This window comes from Pleurodeles waltl, chromosome 8 (assembly GCF_031143425.1).
Source record: "Pleurodeles waltl isolate 20211129_DDA chromosome 8, aPleWal1.hap1.20221129, whole genome shotgun sequence".
NCBI classification, from domain to species: Eukaryota; Metazoa; Chordata; class Amphibia; order Caudata; family Salamandridae; genus Pleurodeles; species Pleurodeles waltl.
In genome coordinates, this window is record NC_090447.1 from 423924950 (window position 1) to 423949809 (window position 24860).

The 24860-nt window shown below is 42.9% G+C and overlaps 1 protein-coding gene across 3 annotated transcripts in view; it reads left to right on the forward strand.

The window, feature by feature from the left end:
- The first annotated feature begins 2786 nt into the window (after nucleotides 1-2786).
- PLCXD1 (phosphatidylinositol specific phospholipase C X domain containing 1) overlaps nucleotides 2787-24860 on the forward strand; it is a 138850-nt gene continuing 116776 nt past the window's right edge. Inside the window, exon 1 of one of the 3 annotated variants that reach the window (XM_069204304.1) lies at nucleotides 2787-3071. The gene's annotated coding sequence lies outside the window, so the exon portion shown is untranslated. The remainder of the gene's footprint in view (nucleotides 3072-24860) is intronic. The other 2 variants (XM_069204305.1, XM_069204303.1) reach the window with 2 other exon arrangements.

Sequence of the window (24860 nt, forward strand, 5' to 3'; positions counted from 1 at the left end):
CCCCTAAAAAGAAAGTCCTAGTTTTCACATTTCTAGGGCCTAAACTCATTAGAAATTATTTCTGTAGATTTGTTTTGAGATCAAGGCCCCCCAAAAAAATTGTAAAGGCCATCTAAAAGAGCTGGAGACCATTAGCCGTCCTCACCATTAATACGGCGTCGCCTGCATACAATAGCACACCATTAATACGGCGTCGCCTGCATACAATAGCACACCATTAATACGGCGTCGCCTGCATACAATAGCACACCATTAATACGGCGTCGCCTGGATACAATAGTACAGGCAGGGTTCTTGTCTTAAATCTAGGGAGAACCTTACCTATCCTAGTCAAATGGGATTCTAAATCATTGAAATAAATGAGGAACAAACGCAAGGTCAAGACACACCTTTGTCTCGCTCCTAGATGTGACCTTATATTTTCCATAAGTTCCCCATCTCTACCATATCTAACTCTGATATTAGCATTTGAATACATTCTTTGTAGGAGCCCAAGTAAGCCCGTTTCTATACCCATTCTAGCCATGTTTTTTTTTTTAAAGCACGCTTTAACTCATTTGTCACCAAATCAGCTGCATAATTTCTCAGATCCATAATTTCTCGGATCCATAAATGACCCAGCCTGCATGTTAATTCTGTTCCCAACATAACACATAAACCTTCATTGGACATGTTAATATTGTCACAACAACAATTCGTTGAGCCCAATCAACGAATCTCGAAAATAGGCATTTTTGGATTCCTTAACCCTTAGTATTTTTTATTGCTATGTATATAGCTGGTAGGTAGGTTGTGGAGGTGGAGCACCCATTTTCTGTTCCAGAACTTTTATAAGTTTGAAGCACGGTGTGTTATAAATTTAAATTGTTCATCCTTATTAAAGTCTAGTTATTACCTCCAGATCTCTAGTGTTTCCCAGGTCCATGCGTGAGTAACTCAACAAGTCTGAGACTTTTTCCTTTGCACTCTGTGATTTAGAGCCATTTTTATCTTATTATAAAACCATAACTACTAGTCCCAGAAACAAAAGTAAAAACTTGGTCTGGATGAGCAACTGACCCTTGAACCTGGAATACTTGAGATTAGATTTGCTGTATGTCATCCAGTCACGGCATTCCTGTTACAAATAATTGTTTTCCAGTGAGTCAGTTGAAGGGGACAGCTGAAGCAGGCAGTCAAATGAAAATCATTCACCTGATTTCTGTTACTACGGAGCCACGAAGCTAGGTCCCTGTTCAGTTGGGGTGATCCAAGATCACAACTCCCAACATGCATGAGGTTGTTAAATGACCGCCCCAGAACAGAACATGGTGGTCTAACGACTTGAAATTAAGACGGCTATTTTGTGGGAAAGTACGTTTGTCTGATAGGTTCCTATGTTTTTTCTAAAACAAAAACAAAAAAATAGAACTTTCCTCAGAGACCTCTGTGTTGTATTTGAATCTATATAGGGAAAGCGATGTGCAGGTAGGAAGAAACAATTCTTAATTTAAAAAAATAATACTTGCAGGGCCCTATACCTTTTAGAAGCCTGTTGTTTGAACTGCAGAAAAACAGGGTTGTCGAATACAAGGACTCCCTCCTTTTGATTCCACCTATTGCCTCTTTCTCCCCCCACCGTACCCTTACTATGGCTAAAAGCCCATCGCCATTTGCAGTTGAGGGTCAGTCACTTCACCATGAAGGGGTGGAGGCCCGAGAAAAAGGATTATGACCGGAGGTGATCATGGGGTGGGTGACTAAGGAGGTGAAGGGGCAGAGTAGGACTCTTTATAAGTGGGCTGGAACTTAGTGCCCCACTCTTAGTCCCCTGATGTGCTGCGACACGGAGATTGCGGACTCAATTGTGGCACCCACCCACCCCAAAATGTCTACATTAGGGCCCACTGTAGCTGAATCACGGCACTGATTCTTGAGGGCGCTAAGTTGCCTAGTTGACCACCTCTTTTGGGGAAGCCTTTCAGAGGTCAGACTGTTTTGAAGGGGGGGGCTGACCTGCTGGCGGCCCCACTCTTCTAGCCCTACCTCAGGTACCCCGGAGATTATGTGGGGCATGACCAAGAGTCAGGGGACCAATGCACTTTGCGGACCCTGGAGCTGTTAGAAATGTTCGATGTGCCACTGTATCTCACCTAGTATTTCTGTTCTATGCTGCCCCAAATTGGGTATGTAAATAGGACATGTGCAGGGTTCAGGGTTTACGTTTAATTTGCTGTATTTTATATTGTGTAATATTACTGGCTGGAGTGGTTGTTAAACCACCTTGTTTCGTGCGAAGTAAATTTGCTACCTCCTAACCCAAGGTGCTGGGACTGTTGCCTTCAAGGGGGTACAGAGGCCTGCGATGTTTGTAAGGGTGGTTGTCACCATCACCATTGCACGAATGAGCGCACGATGTGAAACCTGCAAGCACTTTTTCTTCCCCGCGTTCTCAGTCACTGTTTTCGTAACGTTCCTTTCACCCTTCACTGCCTTCCCCACTTGCTCTTTGTCAGAATACCAAAAGGTGAGAGCTGGACTCCACCACCTGTAAACACCGGCACAAATTAAGCACTGGGCGCACACCTTTCATTGTGTTTTGCTACGTTCCTGTACCTAGAACGTCTCCGTGTACTACCTGGCCTACGCATTTCTTTCGTGAAGAGCTTACGCTCGAGGACATAGCACAGTAGATCTTCCTCTTACAAAAAAAATCCCCAGCGACCTAATTATGTGGCCCCGCCTCTCTCGTGAACAGGCAAAGCCAAGAAAGGTTGTGGCTGGTCTGTGCCAACGCCCCTTCTCACTAGCCTCTCCCTTCTCGAAACCTGAACATCAGTTCGTTTTCGCTTCCGTTTTCACTCAGCCAGACAGCCCCTCTCCCTGTACCGCTTCTCGGAATTCAAACCTGGCCGCGGCCTGACTGCGCTCACTAAGGGCTGAACAAGGGGCACAAAGGAACGTCTTGTGCTTTGACCCCTCCCCAGTAGGCGTGGTTGAAGGTTCTCGTATGTCTGGGGGGATAGAAATATGAGGGTGAACACTTGCAGGATGTAGGTGCCGTGGCGGCGGAAAGAGAAGTACTGCTTGCGGTAAGTCATACATATTTGCATAAACGAGCAAGTTGTTTACTAATTTACATGACATTATTGAAATTAATGGGTAGCATATGAAGTATCATGAAGTCATTTAAAGTTGTGAGGGTTCGCTGTAATCCGTGAATAGTGAGAGATTTCAAGTTCTCTCATATCAGGTGTTGGTAGCTCGTCTTGTCTTCTGTTGCATTCTGGTATATGTAGGCGCCCGCCTTTGATGCAGGTGCAACTCTATGACTATTAGAATGCACATTTTTGGGAAACTTTTGCTCGTGCACCGACTGGCCGGACGCCCAAGGCCCACAATTTGGAATGGAGCCTGTGTTCAGTTTGGGGTGCTGCAAATAAGTTGGTAGCAGTGATTGGGCTGACCAGCAATTTTACATAGGTACTTGGAGGGTCTCCCTTTGTATTCTTTTGGGAACATTGGAGCGTTTTAGAGAACGGCGCGGCAGTGCTATGGAAGACAACTGGATATTAAGACAATTTTGTTATGCATTTTGAACATCTTATCGGGGGAGGCTGGTGAATTTTTCAAATGGTGATAGGTAAATGCCCACCTTGAATTTGACAGAGTGCAGGAAGCACAGCTCCTCTTTGAAAGGTTCAGAGATGTCCCCTATGGAAATGTGAAAAAAATCAGGGCCATATGGTGCATTTACAGCACAATTTCAACATAAATTGAGTTAAAATGCATTGATTCTGAAGTGATACTAATGAAGTACTCCAATCGGGTTGCGACTAGACCCGACTTTCGGGGTGGGCTAGCTCTTTAGTTAGGAGGGTGGGACAAACATTTCAAGCAATGTGGACGGAGATACCTTTATAGCCAATATGAAGGAAAGAAGTTTAAACGTATTAGAAAAACACTGTCTTATTATGAGTGGCAGACTGGATCCCAGTCACTTAGGCTCAGTTGTTGGTGGCAGGCCTACTTGCTGAAGCCATATTGTTAAACGGTGGTGTTTGAGCCATTTACTGCATATGGATATTTTGATTTGTGACATGTTTATTTTGCCGTGGTTAGATATCAACCATTATTTGACTTAGAGATATTGTCAGATTGAGAAGGAGTCTAAGTCAGATGAGTTTCATACTTAAGTATGATTTGTTTATTTTCTGCTTAACAAACACTTCAAATGGAAGGAGCAGATCAGGTGCAATATAGAGCTATGGTAAATGTTAAAGAGGGAGTAAATATGTTTGGTACATTATTTGTAAATCAATCAATTTGGAACTGACATGAAGGAGCAGTGGTATGATGATCAGTCTGATAGAAAAGATGCATTCTTCTTCAGTTATGCACCCTGCACTCCGATGCTGCAAGTCTCTGTAGAAGCTTGGGATGATGAAGAGTATCATAAGAGGGGAGAGTTCAAAAAATAGGTCTGCCGGTACCTCTGTTTTAATCCACTGTTTCAAAATCATCCCATGTGGAAATCACTGCTGCTTCTGTGCCTCAGCCATACTATAATCTGTTTTGGTAATCTCAAACAGGTTATTTTCTTAGAATGGGGGTATATTGAGGCAAATCTTTCAATAGTTTTATCTTTTTGACTAAAAACAATCTGTTATTGGAGTCATGGGAAGGGAGACGCGCATTTCCCAGCCTCACTTCTGTGTGCAATCAAAAAACGTTTGCTCTTCGTTGTGGAAAAAGACAACCGCCCTGGCTCGTTAATTCCAAAAGTTAAAATGCTTCAGCTGGAGTGTCATTCAGGGACTGTCCTGTGCTGTGAAACCGAGGCTGGGAAGACAGCTAAACAAGCCTTCCTGCAAGGATTCCTGCTTGCCTGAAAGTAATGCAATTGTGCGCTACAAGCTAATCTGCAAATGTAAAGGATGCTTGGGGGTACTGGCTTTCACTGATGAATCTCTGGAAGATTTGTGATGACAAAGATTTAGGGCCTGATTTAGAGTTCGGCAGATTAGGGTAACTGTGTCACAAACGTGACAGATATCCCATATGCCGTATTACAATTCCATTATAGCCTATAGAGGATTGTAATATGGCTGACGGGATATACGTCACGTTTTGTGATGGAGTAACCCCTCTGCCAAACTCAAAATCAGGCCGTTTGTCTTTTTGAGTGGTAGTTCAAAAAGTTAACAACTGAGCTGTGAAGTGCGTGCATTTAATTGTCATTGTATTTACATAGCGCTTACTACCCCTGAGGAGGTGTTTAAAGGACAGTTATATAAAACAAAATTGTATTGCGTCTGTTCTGGGTATTGCTAAAATCTATATTTTGAAAGCACCATTTTATCGTAAAACGTTTTGTACATTTTGTAGCATTATATCTTATACTGTGTGTAATGGAAGTATAAAATAATGACTTACATATTCACAGTGCTTTGTGTCACAGGCTGTGACCTCATAGCACTAAAAATACACAAATCACTATTCATCACTGCATCAACCACATGTACAAAGCTTTTTAGAGAGCACAAACAGTTTAATTTGCAGAATCGGGCCGTTTACGTCGGCTAAAAAGCAAATTTGTATGTACAGAGGCTATAAAGAGATTTGGTAACCTGTTACCAACTCACAATTTGGCTTTGCGAAACGGTATTAGGAAGGGGTGTGTTTAGGGCATCCATTCCTAATACCGAATTGCAGTGGAATGTTTTGTTGCTGAAATGCAGAACTTTTGCATGTTACCACCAATTTCAAATTAGTGGTAACCCATTCGCAAAGGGTCTCCTAGGGACCCGTGCCCCTTCTCTTACCCTTTGTGAATGTCTGTAAAAGCATTTTTAAGAGCAGGCAGTGATCCCATGGACCACTGCCTGCTCTCCTTTAAAAAAAAAAAAAAAAAAACTTTTCATTTTCTTTTTTTAAACACATTTCGTTTTTCTTTAAGGAAAACGGGCTGCATTTAAAAAAAAAAAAAAAAAATAATGCTTTATTGAAAAGCAGTCACAGACATGGTGGTCTGCTGATACAAGCAGGCCACCATCCCTGTGATTTTTGCGATTCCCAGTGGGCTGCAAAGCTTAAACCTACCTCATGAATGTTAATGAGGTAGGTCAATTTGCGACCCACTGGGAATCACAAATGAAACTCAATAGAAATTCATACACTTGAAATTGCAATTTCAAATTCATACGCATGGAATTGCAATTAGGTACTGGCAATTTGTAACGTACGTGCTTGTGGCCCCCAATTCTGTGGCTCCATGATTACACACATTGACTTCTGCAGTGCATTAACTAATAGAAGTTTCATAATGTACTATAATGCATTTCCTACCGAGTAACAACTGTTTTTTTTGTTTTATTTAAGCTGCCTGTTATTTTATATGCAGCTACCTGACAGTGAAAGGCATAAAAACTGTAGTCAACTACAGCAGCACCAAACTAATATAACCAATAGTTAGTTTTTGCTAAAATAGAAGCGTCTGTCTTCATAATGTTTAAAATAAAAAACTTTTTAGAAAAACAGTGTGAAAGAAAATTAAGGGACCACTTCCTCCTCTGGAATTAAAGAAAGCATCCTACTTGGACCTTACAGTTCATCATTAATGATTGCAAATGGTATGTTATAATGATGAATGATGTTCAGCAACCCCCAGTTCCATTCAGCTGTAAAAGCCAATCTGTCAGTATCCCATGAAATATAGTATGGTTTTCCTCGGATGCTGTGCACTAAAGCTGCAGCCCAGGCATTACAGCCATTATACCCAGGGCCACTGGAATTATGAAATTGTGCGTCCGTGGTAATTTTCGCTTAATTATAAATTTTCTGCATTTGCCACATCATCTGCTGCATAATATGCTGATTGTTACAAAATAAAATTGTTTACAGCTCAGACGGTTCAAAAGTTATTAAAAACAGAAACACATGTTGCCCTGCAGTAGGAGGCCCTTTACAAAGCTGGACTGGTCCCATTTTTGTTGCTTATTGCTCTATTTGGGTGTTAAACTGGTACTAATGAAATGCTACCTCAGATTAACCATCTCTCTGACGAAAAACAGGCACATCTATCACATTAGTTCAGAAAGGTGGAATCATCCAAATATGTTTTGTCAAATTATGTTTTGTTTGTGAAAAATAAAGCATCAATGTAAATGTTTTGGGTAATTCTTTTTGGAGACTTTTTGTTTGAACTGCGTGGTAAGCCTCTGACACTGAACCACAGTTACCCACTAACCTTTGGTTTGCTAAACACTGTTTAATATTATTTCCCTCCGTAATAAAGATTTGCTGTGGGAATTTCGGGACGTTTATGATTGGTGATAGTTGTCGATGATGAGGAGTACCAGGTTTTAGAAATGTTTGTCGGGCGGGGGTCCTACTCCTAAAAATTGATGGGGGGTCTCAGTATGAAAAAGTTTAAAGACCTCTGATTTAGAGGGTGAGGAACAGTTATTCTTACATGTGTGCACTGTGTAGAGATGGACAAAGATCAGAAATGGCGTAGGTTTACATCAATGATTCTACATTGAGACACAAATATACACTTGTTTGGTATCCACAGAATAGCATATTTATAGGAGTCAAGTAAACATATATGTAGTGAAAAGACCGTAAGATAGGCCATATTAATTTAGGAAAAACATAATATTGCTTGAACTTGCTTTTGACTGAGAATGTTCCCTGCTGGGTGTGCAGTCATATTTCCATGTTCTGAGTCCTTGACTGTGACTCACTTTTATATACCAGATTTAGATTTTGGCTCTAGGCTCACGTTACTGTAACGTGCAGAGGCCTACCCCTGTCCCTGACACAAATTAAGTCCTGCAACTGTCTATTAACCTGGAGGGGTGCACCAATTGTTCTCCTATTTTGCTGACAGTGGACTACCGCCCCTGCCATGGGTTTAGCATGTACAGCGGTGGTGGCAGCATACCGTGTTTTGTGAATCCACAGTCGTAATCGGACCTTCTATCTATGTAGCCGGCCCCACTTCTGTAAAGTTCTATATTAATGTGTAACCTAGATCCTAGTACTAACATTCACGTGGATTGTGTGTGATTGTGTCTTGTGTAGTACATGCGGTATGTGCATGATGAGTCGGAGTAATGGAGGCCTGCAGGTCCCATTTTGGAACCCCCTAGCCTGTTCCTCTGCTCGATATGTAGATGGGATTATTTTCACCGACAGTGGAAGAGTATTGCTGTCATTCCTGAAAATGGAGGGAGGTGACACAGCACCTTTAAAATTCACTTAAGAAGCTCCTGCTGAGTGGAGTTACTGATCAGTTTTCCTGTGGTACTGTCATTTGGTAGGTGTTCGGGGTGGGACTCTCTCTTTGTTGTTCAGGATGAGTGAGATCTTTTAGGTGAAGCCAGCCTTTTGTCTTTATCCTGATCACTGTTCAGAGTAGCACGTGAAAGGCCAATTGCAGAAACTTCACGCCTGTTTGGGCCTCTGTCATGAGCAATGCAGGCTGGGGACTACCCTGCTGTGAAGAGGATCACTCTACACAAAGCTCTTTCTGGAGAATAGTCTAGAGAGGACACTTGACAGAAGAACCACAGCAGATCTGTTGTGAGATTGCAGACAGAGAATCCACATTCCTTTTCTGCTTTGACTGTATAAAAGTGGGAGCTACTTACATCTTTGTTGTTCCCATTCCTAGTCCTTTCACCAAGGAAGGGAGTATTCTGCAGCAAAGTTTGAGGACTGCTGAACAACAACCATAACTGGTGTCTATGTGGCAGCCAGCTTCCCAAAGGGGAGGGTACATCAACTAGAGTCTTGAAGAGCTATGCCCCTTACCTGAAGTGCCTGGAAGACAGCCTGCCTACTGAGAGAGTGAAAGAGCCTGTCAAACTGCAGGAGGTGTGACTGTCCATATAGTGCCTGAAACTGCCAGACTCGTGTCGAGGGTCTACCAGGAGAAAAAAGACTAAAGGAAGCAATCTGCCAGTCCAAAGAGGGTCGGTGCAGTCTCTCCAGAAGTGCGGTTGCAAAAGGAAATCACAGGCAGGCAGCCGACCTTGCAATAGGAACAATCATGGTTGATCTCACTACTTAAATCAAGAGCTGTGCCCATGGTGAATGTAGCCACTGAAACCCAGCGCTATTCTTGTGGCTGATGTCACCACAGAAGTAAAAAACGAAGTCCATGGTAGACACCCTCTCCGTAGTCAAGATTTGTGCACATGACAGTCACCTCTGCATTAGTTACTAAGTGCATCCTGTGGCTGCTTGCGTACCGTTGTGAGTCACGTGTAAGTGGTGACCCATCTGCTGCCCAGTGACCCAGAAGCAGATGTAATGCCTACCATGAGCCCTCACTGACTTCCATTACCTGCATTCACCGAAGGACTCAGACCTGCAGTTCCGGCTGCCCCATCCTGCTGCAGCCTGCCCAGACTTGGGGCCCTTCCTGCAACCATGCTGCCTCATCCTAGAAGCGGGCGAGATTGGAGACACAAAATGCAGAAATGCATAAAGACCTGCATTGTGATGAGGCTGTATCTAGGAGGCTGTACTGAACTGAGCAGAATCATAATTACACTGACGTCCCTGCACCTGAGCCTGATTAATGTCTCACAAAACGAACGTAAGGGGGACCTGCCTATACTGACAAGAGGAGGGACTCATGTGAAAGAGAGAAGAGGAAGACAGTAAAGATAGTATCCCAAGGTGCAGTAGCCTAGGTGACAGTGCATATTATTGTAACTGAGGCAGTATACTGTTTTAAGTGTGTTTATTAAAAGTAAGTTTCTTATCCAAATAAAGCATTGGGTTGGACAAATATATATTGTTTAGCTGGATGATCTGAGTTCTGAGTTTTCATACCCCTACACCACCTCCCTGAGAAGTGTATGAATGCTCCAAAGCGCTACTACTGAGAGGCAAATGCTGAAAGGGTTGTACCTGGCCCAGTTTGTGAAGTCAAAGTAGTACAGACTCTGGGACATCCAAAGTAAACCACTGCTGAGGCCCAGTAGCCCCTGCTTGCCCCATGCCCCCGGAACTGGATCTGACACATGCCCTCTGCCACAAAGGATATGTATTCAGAGTGACTAACTATACACTCTATGCCACCTAAGTCTATTTAGTCTGTGTCATTCACTTAAAACTATGTTTTCAATGGGAGTCACGGGCACAATCGGTTCTGGTAGGAATGGTGCAAGAGACTCTAAAGGCATTGAAGGAAAAGAATGAAAACAAAGACTTTTTGAATAAAACTAATACTGTTTTAAAAACCACTTCACAGCTTTTTGAATAATCACCAGTACTCAACAACACATTACATATCTGCTTGTGTTATTCTTGAATTATTAATGTACTTAGGGTAATGTATAGTGCTATGATGTGAGTTTGTAAGCACCATACTGAATGTGTTTCAGTACTTCTGAGATGTACCTTTTACACCTGGCCATCGCCACACCTTGTGTGATCAACAGAAAAAAGCTTTAAGAAACACAACCGTCAGAGACTTTGACTCCTTGCATGTTTACCTTGATTACAGCATTTGATTGGGCAGGACTTGTGTGGTATTGCAGAGAAAGAGTGCAGTGATTGCTGCACTTCTGTTGACTACTTAGTGGTGTTCCCTCATCTGATATGGCTACCCCATTACAACAATAATGTGGCAGTGTGCAAGAAGACCTCTCCACAATGATGGGGTAGTATTGGCCACAAATATTACTCTGTGAGCGAACAGAAGTATAACTGGTAGAACTATTGGTGATAGAGCTTCCCAACAAGGCATTTCCCCCATCCAAAATGGTTGCTATGTCCAGCGTGATGATGCAGCAGCATCTGAGCCGATTTGCTTTTTCTTCCCCATTTGCATTAGTGACATTCAAAACAGTTTAAAAAAAAAAAATGTGCTCAACCTTCCTTGCACTCCAAAAGTGACGCTTGCTGCAGCCTTAACATGTGGCCTGTGTCGCAACAGCCTCATCCCAGTCCATCCTCCTACACCAACCTACAACCTCACTTCACTCTCTTAAACCTCACTGGCTCTTCTACGGATTGTTCCCGTTTCACACACCAGCTGTAGCCTCAGCATGCTCTCCCCTCCAATACCTTCACCTGCAGAGCGCTATTGTTATGCAAGCCAACATGGCAGGGCTCAGATGTTGGTCTACATCACGGCTTCAAAAGCAGCAAAAACGGCATGTCTAGCCACAGGTGACTGCCCCACCCTTTGTCACAGTGGCTGTTATGAAGGCCAATGGAGCTTGGTGCAGGGGCAACAGGTACCTCTTGAGCTGTAGATTTCCCCCCACCTGTACCACACCTTTAGGCTGAAGTAGCAGTCAGCTCCCGCACCTGATCACAGCCACTGTAGCAAAGCTTCATCCTTCGCCTGTTGTGATGCTTTCATTCCTGCTGCCTTTGCCTGATTTCATCTCTCCCTCCTAGCTGCTCCCCAGAGCCTAAGACTGATCCTTGCTTCCACAACCAGCACCAACAGCCTGGGTTTGTAGACGTGTGCATGTTCTCATGTGTTTGGTAGTTTGTGTGCTGTTAGAGGGGTTGTCTGGAACTGCTGAGTGAAGGTGAGTGGTGTAAGTGCAGGGTGAGCAGTGTGAGTGCAGGGTGAATGGTGTGCCCAGGTGAGAACTTGGTGACCAGCGTGCTCTTGTGAGTGGATGGGGAGAGGAAAAGGTGAGCCCTTGTGAGCAGAGGATGACCTGTGAGTGTAGTGTGAGCTGCGTGAATGCAGGATGATGTATCCCTAGACATTCTAAGTAATTCACTTTATTGTTGGCAAGGGGAATTCAGCTGTAATTTAAATTATGATTATCAAAACTGATGATGCAACAAAGTGTCATCCTTTTGGACATGCTGAAAGTTACTTTTCTAGGGGTGGAAGAGTCACTGAAGGCCAGACCCGAGTGCTGAGCTCTGGCTCTGGAAAATGTCCTCTTGGAGCTTCCGGCCAGGATGTCTTGTGGATTCTGCCACCCAAGGCCTTATATCAGTCACAAAGCCACTTCCCCCTCATCTAGTGGCTAAATGGTGCTCATAAATCCAGGAAACCTGGTTTTAGACACACTTTACCTGCTAGACAAAATCTGTTTTACCCTAGGCAATTATCTTATTTCACTGTGCCCCCATGTCTTCTATTGTCCTTTTTAAGCGTACCCTAAAAAAACCTAAACTTTCTATGTGCCTTTTACAGAAACTTTACTTTTATATGTTTTAAAAGCCTTTGATGTTGCTCCATATGTTGTAAAAATCTAAACCGGTTTCACATGAGAGCTGACTTGTTTCTTAATTCACGACTAGCCAGGGCCACTGGAATTATGTGGCAGAGGAGGACTAAATTATGCGTCAATAAAAGATAAATTATGTGGAAAAATACAGCACATTTTGTGATAATTTTTAGCTCATTATTTTGTATTTTTTACACATGGTAACACTCTTTCTAAAAGATTTCACCCTATTAATACCAATTTAAAATCTAAATACAGCATTAAGCAACTCAAATATGACCATTCTACCTTTGCACACTTTGGCAGAAACAGTCCATAATAAGAGTGGAGAGAGCAAAAGGGCCGTTAGCAGTTAAAACACACAAAGACCTATTAACGGATAAATGGAACTTTTGAAGACCTGTGAAGTACTTTGGATGAGGCCAAGTCTGACCCCTGCCCAGGACACTTCAAGAACTGCCTGTGCACTTCAAAGCTCGGGCTATGGCAGATGATTTGGGATGGGGGGGCTAAAGCCCTTTAAGCCTGGTGGGCATTGCTTGCCAGAGTCAATACCTTTGTGGTATGGCAGCCAACACCCCCCTTGCCCATAGGCACTCTCTTCCTAGGATTATTTTTTTACAAAATGATGGTTAAACAGTGGATTTCCGCTTTGAACATACCACGCAGTTAAGAAAATCCGGGTTACACAAGTTCACATGGCCTACTTTCAAAATGTATACAAAACCTTTCTTCATTTTTCCACCCAGGCCCTAACAAGTAGATTCTCAGCCATTAGTTATGATGAGTCCACATGGGAGGGGCAGGTGATCAAATCAAAGGTTATACAAATCTTAGTGGTTCACACAGCAATGCTGCTGTAATAGTAGTCGGAAATCACAGCATCTTTTAACAGACAGATCAACCCATCTTACATTCCCATGGTTCGGATAACAGTACTGATAATATCCTAAAAGCATTTTTAATATAAGAGAAACTTTGAGCTACTGAAAAACACAATGTTAATCTCCACCCTCAAAACTAGACCAATGCCAGTCAATCATCCTCGTAGTCCTGGACTTATCTGCAGACTTGGATATGCTGACCGATTACAATAGTGGTTCCTATCTCAGTACTTGCTCTGGCGTGGAAATCCTTTCTTACAAATGGGATCTCAACAAGCTGGAATCAGAGTTATCTCTGGGGCTGTCACCCAGGCTGAGCTGCAGATCTGGCAGAGGTTCCTCACAGGGACCCTTTTACTGCAACTAAATACATTGTTATGAATAATATTCTGACAGATAGCTGGTTAATATTTCCTCACTATGTTCCTTACTTCCATAATCCACCAGAGAATCACTGGCAGATGCTGTTCTATTTGGCTACAAGGTACTGCAGCCCTGCATAAGTCTATTGAAGCCTAATGCAATTTGCCTTGCATAGTTAAGATGTAATTTGTCGTATTTTAATGTTCCCAGCTTTACCTAGTGAGTTAGAAAAGTCCCCCAAAGACTGCAGGAAGAGGGCTTGATCGTCCCACGTTTCTTTGAGCAAAGGCCACAGAGCAGACGTAGGCACTAGGGAATAAGCTCCCGAGGTTATGTGTTCTGGTAGAGTTCAGGACTCCGATTCCTGGGGTAAGAAGGTGTCGATAAAGAGCTTCATATGGTGACATATCGGAAACAGGACAGTACAGTGTAACAAAGTGCAAAGGATGCACAGAAACAGAGCCCGGAGTGTGAGGGAGGAAGCAAACACTACACAATGCAGCAGAGTATAAGTGAGAGAGGACAAAGGATGGCTTAATCAGTACAGAGAACAAGTGAGGTGGGAGACAGACTGGGAGGTGGGGTACAGATGGAAGCAGGAAAAGGATGTATTGACTGATAGAAACAGAGAGTCTAGGCAGGACAGCAGAGACAGGAGAGAGGGGTAACAGGGAATGGCAGAATGTAGGGATGATGGTCTCCTGGACTGATTTGCCTTTGGAGACCGAAACATGGACATATTATCCTCCCTAACATCAATGAGTCAACAACATTTATTGGCCTGCGTTTCTTACAAATCAAGAACAAACCTTTACTTGTAAATGCATATCTTTTTAGGTGGATAAACCGTTCGTACTGATCATTTTGAACACAAAAAAGTATTTGCATGTTCAGTGAGGTCAGTCACTGTTATTAAAAATATGAAGAACTCTGATAGAATTTCTGAGGAAAAGAATTGTATAAATACTTGTGGTAGTTCAATGGATAAGTCAAAAAAGTTTTCTGGTTACGAAAACAAATGTGTTTGTACGCCTTACTGCTATTGTCTATGATGTGAATTAATGATAGTTGAACTATACTAACTTAATTAGAAAATATACAAGTGACTTCTTCAAGAACTTGTTGCTATATATGAGACTATATACTCAGTTTCCAAGAGAAATATTGGGTTCCCCCATTTCCTGTGATATTGTTGCAGTTGGGACACTCAGGGCAGGGGTGGATGTCTGTTATCATGTGAGGGACCTTTCCATCCCAACAGTTTCCAAGCACTGTCCTTCCTATGCTTAAAATAGGGACTGACCTCACAGGAAGAAACTCTACAACATCTTGGTTTGAGATATTCCAACAACTCGCAATAGACTAACCACCATCCTAGAAAATGCATTTTAAAAGACCAAGGTCCATCATCATTTGGAAACTCATGGTATCCACTCTTCCTTGAAGAAGAAGCCCATGTTTGAAAATCTGTGACCATGTGGAACTCTGCTACTGCCTTCTGTGCTACTTGAAACCTGTGAGAAGCCTCTCTGGGCCCTTGTAGGTGCGCCAAAGCAAGATTACTTCTAGTGGTAAAGAAGATAAGCCTGTCAGATAAGTGTTGGGGGGCAATGTGCTGACAAGTCATGTAAGCAACTTTTTCTTCTTCTCCATGATGCTGGCCAAGCTGTCTGTACAGTCCTGCGCATGAACTTGGCAAAGTGCCTGAATTACTCCAGTATAGACTTCCCCAAATATTAAGAATCTCACACTTTCAGATCCAACAATGTTTACCTCATCAAAGAATAGCATTTAAGAAGTAAAGGAAGGGAGGCTTTCTCTTCTCTGTCCTCACTACTGAGCTATGAAACCTTTTCTTCCCAGTATTACGCTCAACCCCAGACCATCACTCTGTTTAGCAAAATTCTGAAAACCTGGGTGTTTGAAAGCACATGGGAAACATCTTCACTATTTACTCGGTCAAATCAAACATGTGACCCATACAAAATAAGTCAACCAATCGCCTTACCTCTTCATTTGTCAATATTATTCTCTTCTGTCTCTCATCCCACACAACACCTAAATATCCAGCCCAAATCTCATACATATTCAACATCCACCCCTCATACTCAAATGTAATTTCTTCTAGAACCCACAATCGGGTTAATATCTCAAGAGTGTAATGTGTTCTTCCTGTCTTTCTCATGCTCCTTCACCATGCCTCATTGGCTCCTCACAAGCCCATCTGTTCCCCTTTCTCTTTCCAAACCAACCTTCTTAAATGCAAATACACTCAGTTTACATGTGCCTGACCTCTGTAACATATCCTGCTCAACTGCCTTGATGTTACACCATCCCATGGTCATCATCTTCATTTGGCCACACTCCCACAGTACATCATATAACAATACAATACCATACTGTACCAAAATATACTCACATTTCAGAAACGTAAACCTCCCTTATCCACATACTAGCTACGACCCATTTCTCAATTCACAACTAACTGTAACTCCATTCTACGCCCAGTACAACATTACCTCCCTCTCCATCACAAACCAATCAGTTGAACTATCACACTTACCCCTCCCAATAGGAAACCCTCCACGCAGGTTAGGACAGGCACAGTTTGGAATTGCACTGTAATTCTTTCAATCCACCCTGCCCCTCGGCATAGAATTTGGTTTAACCCTTGACAGCCTGCCACCTTTACATCAGACTCTTCAGCCACCCTATGCATTGCTCCTTGAAATTCTAGAACTCTCAATGTGGAAGATACGTTGGTCCCAAATATCAAACACCTTTAACCATTATTTGGGAGAGGGAGTGTGGGGAATTCAGATCTCTGACGAAGGATAAACAGGAAAAGTTAGAGAACCATGGGAAGGGTTAGGACCCAACCATACAAGAATACTAGACAGTCAAAACATCAAGAGACCGCCTCGGACTAATATAATGGGGACACGTCAGTAAGGTTAGATGTTAATTTTGCACCATCATACTTATTCCCTGACTACATCAGCCAGTACAGTAAAGCTTTTTTGGGTTCTTACAACTATTAGAAGAATACAACACTCGCTCAGCACAAGGTCAATGAACCAAACTTGTCACATACAACCATCATCTGACACAGGTCAGGTGGAGGGCTGTAAGAGTTGAATCCGAGCTGCAAACCACCAGGTGGAGATGACCCACTACACACAGGGTAGAAGGTTACAAGGCTCACTCCTCCTTATGAGACACCATCCTAAAGATAACCCTCCTCCTCCAAACCACACACATGCTAAAGGTACCTCAAGAATAGTCTTCACCAGCAAGAAAGCTCCATTGGATGAATCACAAATGCAGAACATGGTCTCTATAAGCTCCAAGAGACCAAGTAATTGGTGAAAGCTGCGCTCTATAAACAGCCAGTAACATAAGATAACCTTAAATGCACACATAAACCAACAAATCTACAGCCACCTGTGGCCAAAACACCAGAAATCTATGCATGTAGAATAAACATGCCAATAAATTTGCAGGCACCCATGCAGCGATCACAGGACTAATGTGCACCCGTACTCGCAGACCCTCGTAGATACAACCACCAAAACCAGCACATATTTAATATATATGCAAATATCCATGCACAGATCAACACACAGAGGTTCTGTCACACAAACAAAATATGTACACCACTCCTATGCAGTGGGACAGAATACAGGCAGGCCTACCTAGCTACAAATGGACAGATGAATTGATTCCTAATTCACCAATATGCTGAGGACCCACAATTCTATATGAAAGAATCCTTGACTTCTGACATCAAATGCCTCAAGCACTAACTCAACCTAATTCAGAGCTGTATGTCCATCATCTACCTGAATCCAAACCCCACCAATGCCAAATCATTCCTTTTCACCAACAACCACAAATAACCAGTCCAATATTGACTCAACGACATAAACATAGGTAAGTTAAAACTCTAACTCTCAAACCATATCACTCTGATTCATCCTTAACACTGGCATTACCCTCTGTAAACGTATCGCCAAGAAGGGCAAGATGGCCTTGTACAAGCCCTGTCTATTAAAAAAGGTGAAACTGTCTTTTCCTGAGAGCAACTTCTGAACAGTTGTGCAAGCCCTCGTACACTTGAGACTGGAGGGTGGCAACACTTTACTTCACTCCCTCCCAGACTACATGCTGACCCCCTAAAAGACACCCTGCCTGCCACAGCATGCCTCATAAAGAGCCTGAAGACATTTGGCCACATGATTCCCATCCTAATGGAGCTCCGCTGACTTTCCTTACCGGCCCGTCCCATCTTCAAGACCAGCAGCATCATCTACCAGTCCATCACAGTCGGCATCCCCACCTCTCTGATTGACAGAATCACTGTCTCTGTTGGTTCTCATTGAATCTATAGTAAAGGCCTCATCGGATTGTAGACAAAGTGCAAAAAAGGAGGAAAAAAAACGTACTCTCGCCTTCTATATCCATGCACTCCAGGAATGGAATAATATACCCAGATCGATCAGGGATCCTCCAATACTACTTCAATTTAGGCAAGGGCTGAAAAACAACTACTTTATAGAAGACTACTTAATCCAGGCAAGGTTTACTTTCCCTTTCAGAACCTGGTAACATGCCTGCAAAACGATCTGTGGTTTTCTTTTAACCATATACTGCTCTTTACTAATGATAAATAATAGGATGCCATTGGATGTATTTTGGTTGAGGCATGGTTAACTGGAAGTAAAGAAATATCTGTAAAGGTAAACCAGATATTTATATAGAAGCACTTGAAAAAATTGTCAGGATACTTGGGTCACCACTTTGAGGCTGCTTGAGGGATATGTTTTCTCTAGCCTGAATGCCAGAATTTTCACTTTTTTGTACCATATATATTAGAATGTAAACAAGCCCAGAATCCAATAGTTTGCTTGCATTGTCGATCGAAGTTGCACATCTGTGGGAAGGAGGTGCTTTGTGACTGGATCTTCTTCATTATTATCAAATGGCTTTATCAGGGGTGGAGTTGAAATGCCACTCGCCCCAATATGAAGTAATAAACCATTTGAATTTTTGAGACTTGGCTTTAAATTTTGAGGAATCTGCAAAATGATGAATCCAGAAACACTAATCTTAAAGAGTGAGAATCAGGTTTTTGTAGGTATGCTGGTGTTTTTATAGTGCAACCCCGGCTTAAAGGGAATAAAGTACTGTAAATAACTGTAATAGACCAATCTAGACACGGAAACATTTGAGATCCTTGCAAAGTGAATAAGGGAAATATTTGGGAGGGGTTTTAATTTGTAAGACAACGGGGAAGAAACGTGTCTTCATTAAGCATTGATTAGGTGGGCCTTTAGTTCCTTTATGACATACAATCAATGTCCACTTTCGATGCGCTATAGGGAGGGCCAGAATGTTTTTTTTTTTTTTGTTTTTTTTTTTAGTGTCACTAAACAGTACCAACTACATCAACTTCATGTCCCCTGAGGGACAGCGATCTGAAAGTTACCCTCTGCTTATTTACTTATCTTCAGAATAGAGCTATGCTCCACAAGGTTGGATATGTTTTCTAGCCTTTCTGCTTAGCCTCAGGCTTTTCAGTAAAAAAAAGCATAGAGGAGGTAAAACATTAAGATGACGCTGCGGAGATTGTGTTTTTAGGAGGGTTAATGCTGTGTTCCAGACATCCGAAAATGCATTTTTTCTAAGTTGCAGTTTTTACAAAAAGTTCTGCAGCTGTATTTTTGGCTGTAAAACATCATTAATTTTTCCTCAGATACAAATCCATGGGCTCTAGCTTGAAGGCGCCACTCCCATTACCCCTACAAAACCAGTTCAGGTCACACAGCATCATATCCTGTTACAACTTGATCATAAGCGTCCTCTGCTGGAGTAACAATTAAATTTGTCCAGTGTTTTTTATTTTTTATTTACTTCCAAGCACAATGGATAATTTCCAAAGGTAGCAGATAGTAAACATTTCCAGGTATAGCTAGCTGGTCTACAGGTTTTCTTCTAGGCAGCTCTCTAGCTCCTGCTGTGTCCAGAACAGCAATGTAGTAAGTTTCCATAAAGGGTAAGCAGGTGTTACTGGCAGGACCAGGATCCTAATCATAGGATTAAATACATTTTATTACCATTTTAAAATAAACACCAGTGGCAGCATACCAACAGGCATAACACACACAGGCTGTCCTGTTTTCAGTGTTCACTTTTTGTGGATTTCAGTGGTGGTTTCTCAATGTTGTCCAAACCTTTTGAAATCTGTGCTTATCTGTGTTTATTAAGCTGCCTAACCCCCAAAATGGACAGAAATTGTTCTTTCCAGTGTTTACAAAACATGTTTATTGCATTGATTGTTACAAAGCACATATTTCATTTAAAGGAGAAATAATGCAGGAAATGTAGTGTCTTCTCATTGACAATGTGTCCAGTGGACTTCGGTTGGACCGTTTTAAGCATACAGAGTCTGTGTTGCACTCTTCTTACACCGAATTATCCTCTCTCACATCTCTTTACCTCTCAAACACACTCAATCAGGAATCTGTTTTGTTTACAGGACACTTAAGGAATTTAAAAAGCAAGAGTGCTATACTCAGATGTTTTAATATCCAAATTCCTGGACACAATTGGGACAAGGGGTCATTCACCTACTCCCTACTGATTATCATGACTTTGTGGGGGTGGTCACCCCTGCCAACAGTGTAGTACAGTGGTTCCCAACATTTTGACTTCTGTGGACCCCCACTTTATCATTATTGGATCCCGGGGACCCCCTCTAAATCATTATTGAAATCCGGGGACCCTCCACTGAGTCAGTACTGAAAGCCCTGGGCCTAATCTGTTAATCTTATTTAATTTTCTAAGAAGTCACAGACCCCCTGAGGAGGTTTCGCAGACCCCCAAGGGTCCCCGGACCACATGTTGGGAACCACTGGTGTAGTACATTGTAAAATCCTGATTAGTTTGTAGCCCTGCTTTCTAAGGCATCACTTTTCTGTACCCTTTGCCCGACTACATAAGGTGATGCTGCTGTTGGATGGCTATTCCTAGCTGCCAAATACCCCCATGGCAAATGCCTCAAGTTTTCAGTCCTGATTTTCTAACGGGCATCACATTGTATTCTGAGACTTGTAATTTAGCTGTTAACATTGCAACGATCAGCTCAAAAACCCCATCAGTACAGTGCAGTTGAGTAAAAAGCCAGGATTAGCGGATGGTATCCCACATAACTATGTGATACCTTTTAGCTATGAATTCTGTTCGTACGTGGAAAGTCTTATGTCATGTTTTCACCACTTTCCTATGTGCATGGTGAGAACATTCTTTTCACAGATTCCTGTCATTGCACCTTGAAAATGAATGTTTAAAGCCTGGGGTGTTTGACTTGCTATCAATAATTTCTTGTTAGAAAAGGAGGCTGATGTATTCAAGTTTTTTTTCCCCTTCTGTGTCTGTGGCTAAATGTGATAGTACATATTAGCCAATAGTCTAATGAACCAGCCATTTCACCAGTTAGTGAAAGAATTAAACACTGGCAAAAGATTGAATATGATTTTAATTGTCCTTAATTCTCTAAAATCAAATAATTAGATCAGGCCTAAAACATGCTTCTAAGCTTTGCACCTATACTTCAAGCACAAAAACTGGAGGAAACAAAAGGAATAAGAAACAATATTTTAGTGACATACCTAAACAACAATTCTCAGGCAGAATCTAATCTTAGACCGGTATTTCTTGTTGCTACCTTGTATAACAAAGTTGCATTGTGTTGGACCCTTCAGGAAGAAATAAAAGATTAAGGACCTCATTGCGACATTGGCAGTTGGCCCATCGTGCTCCAGGTGGTCCGACTGCCACTTTACGACCCTGGTGGTCGCACCTCCAGGGGATCGCTGTCCCAGCCAGGAACATGGTTGGAGTCGTGGTCAGCAATGGCAGCGCTGAGTTCAGCACTGCTGCGCTGATCACAAGTCCAGTTTCTACCAGCCTTGCCCAGCATCCTTGGAATGCCTTGCAGACAGTGCACTTTCCCAGGGTGCTGTAGTGCTATGGTATTGTCATTGGCTCCCTAAGGGAGCCGAGACCATTACCATAGCACTGTTCCTGCCGGGTTGACTGGCGGGAACTTCGTAATACGATGTTCCGTCGGTCAGCCCGGTAGGAACATCGTAATATGACGGGGGTGAGGCAGCTGGGTTGACGGCCGTCTCATCCCCGGCTAAACTTATAATGAGCCCCTAAGTTTCTCTTGCCTTTTTTTGTGGTTGTGCAGGTGTTTTACAGTTTTTATATTTACACTTATGAGGGCTGTTTCCCTTTTAGGTGGGTTTTACCAGTTATTATAGGTTTAAACCTCATACTGGATAGCTTAAACACAGTATTCCCCCCACCTACTCGTCTAATGAGCACTGTATCACTTTATATATTCAAGATACACAGGCAACTATCACAATTGAAGGTACATTCCTATAGACTGATTCTTCCAAACGTCATTGTGTACCAATCCCAGAGGTAAACCTGCAGCGCTCCCAGAGTCCTTGGGCATAGTGATCTGGCATCTTTCATGAGAAAGTCCAGCAGGGCAACCATGGTCTAAAGAGTTCCCAACACGTTCAGGCATATAGTGGGTGATTTTCTCCAGCTCCACTATTTGTCATAGTTTTCGCCACCAGTATAGAACTACTGAGTGGTCAGCAAGTCCCCTTCTAAATTGGCTACTAGCAGAAGTAGCATGACTAATTTCTTACAGTCCCTTGACATCTCCAAGTCAGTTTCCGGTGCCCACCCCAGCAGAATACTCACTGCTTACACCAGGAATCTAACTTTCTTTATTTGAGATATTTTATTGTGGACTGTACTCCAAAAGTTGCAGATTTTAGGATTATGCCATAGGATATATGATGGTCTACCACTTCCTCCACATTCCCTCCAAAAGGAGTCAGGCTATATGGAAGGTGTGAAGTCTGACTGGTGTGTAATGCCATCTATATAGTAATTCCAAGATAGCAAAAAACAAGACAGGAAATGGAAGGAAAAAGGAAAGCGAAAAGGAACAATACAAAAAAGAAAAAAGAGACAATTGCTCAAATTTATAATTCATAATGGTTATCCCTTGGTGATTTACACCCAATATTGTAATATTCGGGCCCTGGTTAAGCTACTCTAGTTGTGAAATACTTGTTGGCCTGTAACTATAAGCTATGTTTTAGAAGAGGATTAACCTAATAGAGAAATTATTTTTATTACACTCTCAGTTGTGTGAGAATATACTCATCTTTGAAAGACCAACATGTCTTGTTTTTTACTTTAAGCTTGGGATTGGAGGGTTTAATCCAGCTGAACGTTGAGGTCCTGGTGTCACTTTTCAAAATGTGATGGCTTTAGTATTCACAGATAATTCTTCTATGCTTGTATGTTTACGCAGGCGGCTGGCATACTCTCTGCTGTGTACTTAGGAAAGATTGAAAGCTCTGGTCCCGTTGGAGGGTTCAAGTGCCTTTAGCCTGGCCACACCAGCGTGATGCTGGACTCTCTGCAAATTGCAAATTAGAGGTGGAGGCCTCTGCCTCTTTGGGATAGGTGGGGCGGTGGGCTCTGAATTTTAGTCTGGTAATACTGGGCTTCTGTTTGAACACACTGCCTGGAGAAGTGGGACAATTATTATTTTTATTTTTTGTTGTTGGATGAGTTTGTAAGAGTGAGTTGGGGCACTCTACCATGCTTGGCTTTGAAGCAGAGAGGATGTATGGAACTGGCATGCACTGTGGGTGGATTGGAGTAGATGGGTGGAGGGTGTTCCTATTTATGCATACTGTGAGATGGATGAGTGCTGGAAGTTTTTAACCTGAAATGTAAGAGGTCTCTGACACCCAGTTAAGTTGAGGAGGGTACTTTTGTACCTAAAGCACTATGGTATTACCATTGACCTCCTCAAGGAAACACATACATGGGGAACAGTATTGGACAGCTCCGTAAGGGTTGGAGAGACCAGATATTTATGGTTTCCTATTCTAGTTATGCTAGAGGGGTGTTGGTGTGGGTGGCTCCTGGTACCCCATTTGGAGCTATAGGACCCAGAGGGTCGTTATAACATAGTGTCTGGTATGTTGGCTTCTAGAGAGCTGTGTACTATAAATGTTTATGCCTCGAACACTGATAATTCTGACTTTTATGGGGCGTTTATGAGGGCGGCAGCAGCAGCTTATCTAGGCCCAGAGGGAACTTGTGGCAGGAGAACCTAATTGTGTGCTTAATGGCGAGCTTGACCGTGATGCCCCAGCGGGCGGACACGAAACCTGAAATGACTAGGGCTCTTCGGGAGGTAATGCGGTGGCTTGACATCCAGGACCTATGGAGGGAGTGCAATCCATTGCAGCCTTACTACTCCTGTTACACCCTTGAAACTAGGACTTCTAGTTGACTAGACTACTGTTTGGTGACTGGGTGTAGGGAGCTGGTTTCTGGTTGCTGTACCCCCCACTTTTTGCCTGGTTTTTAGATGCAACTTCGACTGAAGTGCACTGGGTTCCTGCTAACCTGGTCTCCAGTGCCAGTGTTCCTTTCCCTAAAACAAGACACCTGGTCACTTGATCACCAAGTGACCAGGCCCTTCAGCCCCCTGTAAGTCCCTAGTAAATGGTACACCGAGTGCCTAGGTCCTGGGTGCTGAAGAGGGCACCTCAGAGCTGCAGCACCACTTGTGCACTCTGAGGGACCCATCACCAACCTTATGCAGACTGCCATTGCGCTCCCAAAATTTAAAACACAACATGGAACACACTTGTGTGCCATACACTGCTTGCAATATCTGTAAGTCACCCCTACAGCAGGCCTTCAGCCTTAAGGCAGGGTACATTATATTACAAGTGAGGTCATATATCCATGAGCAAATATGCCTCTTCTATGTCTTTGTCGATTCTTAGACATAGTAAGTGTACAGGGAAGCCATTTTAAGTACATGCGCTTAATGGCTTCTCTAAACCTAGGGATGTTTGGTATCAAACATCTCATATGAACAAACCCTCGCTGATTCCAGTGATGGATTTATTAATACATGCAACCAGAGGGCACCTTAGAGGTGCCCCCTAAAAAAACCTACCAGCTGCTGGTGAGCTCACTGACCGGTTCTGGCCAGCCTGCCACCAACAGATGAGAATCTGACCCCCCGTGGGGAGAGCCTCCGTTCTCGAGAGGTCACAAACAAAAACCTGTCCGGGCTGGGGTGTTACCCACCTCTCCCCACAGGATGACCTGCATTCCAAGGCAGGAGCTTCAAAGAAGCACACCGCCTTTGATATGCAGAACTGGCCTTCCTCAGAGAAAGATGCCAACCCTTCTGCCTCAGGGCCCATCTGGCACCTGGAAAGGTGGGAAAATTAGCTATGCAGTAGGCGTGGCAAACTTCCAGACTGGGAACAGCCCTAGGGTA